Genomic DNA, 5682 nt, shown 5'->3' on the forward strand with positions numbered 1-5682 from the left:
GAGGCCAGCCTAATTCATTTATCCAGCGGATATAACCCAGTTTATTACGATATATTGTTAGACCGTGTATATCAGGTTCTGTTATTTCTACACAAATTTGATGTTGTAATTTTGTTAGCCTATGGTTTGGGGACATAGATGATATATGGGCACTGTTGGCTATTTTTCTGATATGACTTGGGGCTCGGGGAGGTGGGGAGGGTGGGGTATGGGGAGGGGCTTTTTTCTACTAGGGGTTTTTGTGAGCATTCACTGGTTCTATTTCCTCTGTAGCAGGAGGCGAATGGATCTTTGGTCACCTTTCTCTGAGACTAGGCTGTGATATGTCTTATCTGATTACCCGCCTTGAGTCTGGCTGGGAGCCCGGGAGGGACTTTTGCTGACTAAGTGGGTCTACCACATGACACACTTCCCTAGATATCCATGTCTATAGCTACCACATTACGCATAATATCCTGGAATGTATCGGGTATCACCTCCCCTATCAAAAATGGCACAAATTTTGAATCAGTTGAAACACCATAAAGCAGATATTGTATATCTTCAAGAAATACACTTGACGGATGAAGAACACACCAAATTAAAGAGATCCAGGGTGGGTGAAGTTTTTGCAGCCTCTTCTCCACATAAACAGGCGGGAGTAGCAATCCTAATTAAAAAATCCTTGCCACATACCGCACGCCTAGTGGAACTGAATCCACAGGGCCATTTTGTGCTGCTCCATGTTACGTTACTACTCTTTCTATCTCGTGAATGTCTATGCTCCTAACGTGTACAACCACTCTTTTTTTGAATGCCTGATTGCATTGATGGTGGAGCACACAGGGGACCCTATGTTTTTGGCAGGCATCTATAATCAGGTCTTGATCCAGGTAGTGACCGCTCTAATCCTGGACCTCTCCCATCGGGGATGGGGACACAGGGAATTCCTTATCTTTGTTCTGCCTTGGATCTGGTAGATCCATGGCGTCTGCTTCATACTACCGAGAGAGATTATACTCATAGATCCAGAGCACATGGTACGCTTTCCAGGATCGACTACATTCTTACCATTAGACACTCTTTTCTGAATATTGACTCAGCGAACATCGGACCCACAGTCATATCAGATCACTCTTTGATTTGGATAGATGTGACTGTAGGTTTTGGTTTGTAGGTAGCTCAAGGTTAACAAAGCAATGGGGCCGGACAACTTGCACCCCAGGGTGCTTAGGGATCTGAGTGATGTCTTGGCGGAGCCACTGTCTGCACTCTTCAACCTCTCCCTTAGTACAGGCAGCGTCCCGTTGGACTGGAGGACGGCTAACGTCATTCCACTCCACAAGAAAGGCTCAAAGATGGAGACAGAAAACTACAGACCAGTGAGTCTAACATCGATAGTGAGCAAACTAATGGAAACTCTAATCAAACACCAATTGGATAAGTTCCTGGATGAGGAGAATCTACAGGATCCCCGACAACATGGATTTACTAAGGGGAGATCATGCCAATCCAACCTGATCAGCTTCTTTGACTGGGTGACAGGGAAGCTGGATATTGGGGAGTCCCTGGACATCGTGTACCTGGACTTTAGCAAAGCATTCGATAGCGTACCACACCGCAGGTTGCTGAGCAAGATGAGTTCTATAGGATTAGGTGACACATTGACGCAATGGGTTGGGAACTGGCTTGGAGATAGGCTCCAAAGGGTGGTGGTGAACGGCACACCCTCCGAAATGACGGAGGTGATTAGTGGAGTACCACAGGGCTCAGTCTTGGGCCCAATCCTATTCAACATCTTTATAAGAGACTTGGTAGAAGGGCTTCGAGGTAAAATAACATTATTCGCTGATGACGCCAAATTAAGTAATGTAGTGGGCAAATGCACAACAGACGAAGATTCAATGCCCGACAACATGATGCATGACCTACTCCTACTGGAGCGATGGTCTAGGACAGCGATGGCGAACCTATGGCACGCGAAGGCCTTGCAGCTGGCACGCACAGGGCCGCCATCAGGGCAGTACTACCAGGGGAGAGAGCTGAACGGGGACGATGGGGGACCCGCAGGGTTAAATATAACTCGAGCCGTGAGGCTCGTCTTCTACTCCGACTGCCATGCCGCTCACACAGCCAATTGGAAATCTTCCCCGATGTCAGTGCTGACGTCGGAGGGCGGGCTTAAGCAAAGCCTGCCCTCTGACATCAGCGCTGAAGTCGGGGAAGATTTCCGATCGGCTATGTGTGCGCGGCGGGACAGGCAGGAAATAGAAGACAAGCCTACGCGGCTCGAGCTACATTTTGCTGAGAAAGTTGCTAAGATGGGCTGGGAGACAAACGGGGAACACAAAAGGGGGAGGGAATGGGTTTTTGGACACAAGGCATGAATTTGGGAGAGAGGAAGGGAGGGAAAGAGATGCTGAGGTGGGGGATGGAATGGGTTTTTGGACACAGAAGGCATGAACTTGGGAGAGAGGAAGGGAGGGAAAGAGATGCTGAGGTGGGGGATGGAATGGGTTTTTGGACACAGAAAGCATGAACTTGGGAGAGAGGAAAGGAGGGAAAGAGATACTGAGGTGGGGGATGGAATGGGTTTTGGACACAGAAAGCATGAACTTGGGAGAGAGGAAAGGAGGGAAAGAGATACTGAGGTGGGGGATGGAATGGGTTTTGGACACAGAAGGCATGAACTTGGGAGAGAGGAAGGGAGGGAAAGAGATGCTGAGGTGGGGGATGGAATGGGTTTTTGGACACAGAAAGCATGAACTTGGGAGAGAGGAAAGGAGGGAAAGAGATGCTGAGGTGGGGGAGGGAATGGGTTTTTGCACACAGAAGGCATGGACTTGGGAGAGAGGAAGGGAGGGAAAGAGATGCTGAGGTGGGGGAGGGAATGTGTTTTTGGACACAGAAGGCAAGGACTTGGGAGAGAGGAAGGGAGGGAAAGAGATGGTTGTGTACACGGGGAATAGAAGAAAGGAGAATTTTTGGTCATAGGGAGGGAGTGAGGTACAGACAGTGGCATACCAAGGTGGGGGTGGGGGCGGTCTGCCCCGGTTTTACGCCCCAAGGGGGTGCACAGCTGGCCACCCTCCAGTGTTCTCCCTAGGCTGGCAAACTGCGTCTCTTTAGCCACTTGAGTGCCACCGCTGCCATTGGGAACAGGCCGGTGCCAAGTTCTCCCTGCTTTTCCCTGTGGGGCCGACCAACTCTCGCCACCCGTGTCAATTCTGATGTCGGAGAGGACGTTCTGGGCCAGCCAATCGCTGCCTGGCTGGCCCAGAACGTCCTCTCCGATGTTAGAATTGAAGTCGAGTGGCGAGAGTTGGTCGGCCCCGTGGGGAAGAGAAGCAGGGCGAACTCGGCGCCGGCCTGTTCACGATAGCGGCAGTGGCAGCCTATTCCCCAGTGGCGGTGGCAGCATTTTCCCAATGGTGATGGCATAGGGGAGGGCAAGGAGAAAGAAAGAAAGGGGGGGACAGAGAGCCAAAAAAAAAAAAAAGAAAGAGGGCTGGGTGAAACAAAGAAAAATGGGGCACGGAGAGAGAGAGAAAGACAGACATACAGAATGAAAGGGGGTATGGAGAGAGAGAAAAAGAAAGAAGGGGGCAGGGTGAAACAAAGAAAAAGTTTGGGGAGGGAATGAGGTCTGGAGGAGAGAAAGCATACAGGAGGCTGAAAAAAGGGAAGAAATATTGGATGCACAGTCAGAAGAATAAAGTGCAACCAGAGACTGATGAAATTACCAAAGGTAGGAAAATGATTTTATTTTCAATTTAGTGATCAAAATGTGTCCGTTTTGAGAATTTATATATGCTGTCTATATTTTGCACTATGGCCCCCTTTTACTAAACCGCAATAGCGTTTTTTAGCGCAGGGAGCCTATGAGCTTCAAGAGCAGCGTGGGGCATTCAGCGCAGGTCTCTGCGCTAAAAACCGCTATCGCGGTTTAGTAAAAAGGGAGGGGAATATTTGTCTATTTTTGTATAGTTGTTACTGAGGTGACTTTGCATAAAGTCATCTGCCTTGACCTCTTTGAAAACCCGCGGAATATAAATGATAATTAACATTTTCTCTGCGTACAGCGTGCTTTGTGTTTTTAAAATTTTATTGTTGGTAGATCATTTTGACTTGGCCACAAAGGTAAGGGGGAGGGAGGGGAGCTGCTGAAAGAGTCTACCTTGACGTGGTTGCAGGCTTACAAATCTTTTGGTCAAAGAGTGAGGCGACAGAGAAAAGTATGTGTGTATTCGGCCCATGAATGAAATCATTAAAACATTATAAATTGCCAATAAATTGAAATGAAAACCAAAGGATTGTGAATCAAATTGATTCTCTGACAATACAAAGATTCCAACCTTTAAAAATGATGTTATATAGTTCAGGCAACTTTATAAAGAGTTTTTAGATACTAAAATCTTGTTATTAAGGTTTAATTGACGTGCTGGCACTTTGAGGAAATTCTTTGGTTTTGTGCGGCAGTTTGGGCACTCGGGCTCAAAAAGGTTAGCCATCACTGGTCTAGGACATGGCAACTCAACTTCAATGCCCAAAAATGCAAAGTTATGCACCTGGGCAGCCAAAATCCATGCAAGTCTTATACCCTTAATGGCGAGATCCTAGCAAAAACGGTAGCAGAACGAGACTTGGGGATAATCGTCAGTGAGGACATGAAGTCTTCCAATCAAGTGGAGCAGGCTTCGTCCAAGGCAAGACAAATCATGGGCTACATACGAAGGGGTTTCGTCAGTCGTAAGGCGGAAGTCATTATGCCATTGTATAGATCCATGGTGAGGCCCCACCTGGAATACTGTGTGCAATTCTGGAGGCCGCATTATCGCAAGGATGTGCTGAGACTGGAGTCGGTGCAGAGAATGGCCACTCGGATGGTCTCGGGACTCAAGGATCTTCCATACGAAGAAAGGCTTGACAAATTACAGCTATACTCGCTCGAGGAGCGCAGAGAGAGGGGAGACATGATCGAGACGTTCAAGTATCTTACGGGCCGCATCGAGGCGGAGGAAGATATCTTCTTTTTCAAGGGTCCCACGACAACAAGAGGGCATCCGTTGAAATTCAGGGGCGGGAAACTACGAGGTGACACCAGGAAATTCTTTTTCACTGAAAGAGTGGTTGATCGCTGGAATAGTCTTCCACTACAGGTGATTGAGGCCAGCAGCGTGCCTGATTTTAAGGCCAAATGGGATCGGCACATGGGATCTATTCATAGGGCAAAGGTAGGGGAGGGACATTAGGGTGGGCAGACTAGATGGGCTGTGGCCCTTATCTGCCGTCTATTTCTATGTTTCTATGAGGGGCCCTGCCTGTTGGCGCTTTCCCAGCTATTTGTTCTACGATGCCCACTTTAGAGATTTTTTACAACAAAGGTGGGATGAATTTCTGGAGTTTAATGGCCAACATTTACAGGACCCAGACTTGTTTTGGAACACAGCTAAAGTATTTCTTAGGAGAGACTGTATAGCCTATGTTGTAGCTAGAAATCGTCGATTATCCAGGGGAATTCTCCTTTTTTGAGAGAGATTTGGCGGTTGTCAAATGACACTATGCCGATTGTCCACCCCCTACTACTAAGGAAACAATCACAATAGAGACAGCTCTTAATACCCACATACACGAACGCACGATGAAGATGCTATTCTATCAAAAATTTAAATATCATAGATATGGCAATGGTGCAGGCAAATT

The sequence above is a fragment of the Geotrypetes seraphini genome, chromosome 2 (genome assembly GCF_902459505.1).
Source record: "Geotrypetes seraphini chromosome 2, aGeoSer1.1, whole genome shotgun sequence".
Classification (NCBI taxonomy): Eukaryota; Metazoa; Chordata; class Amphibia; order Gymnophiona; family Dermophiidae; genus Geotrypetes; species Geotrypetes seraphini.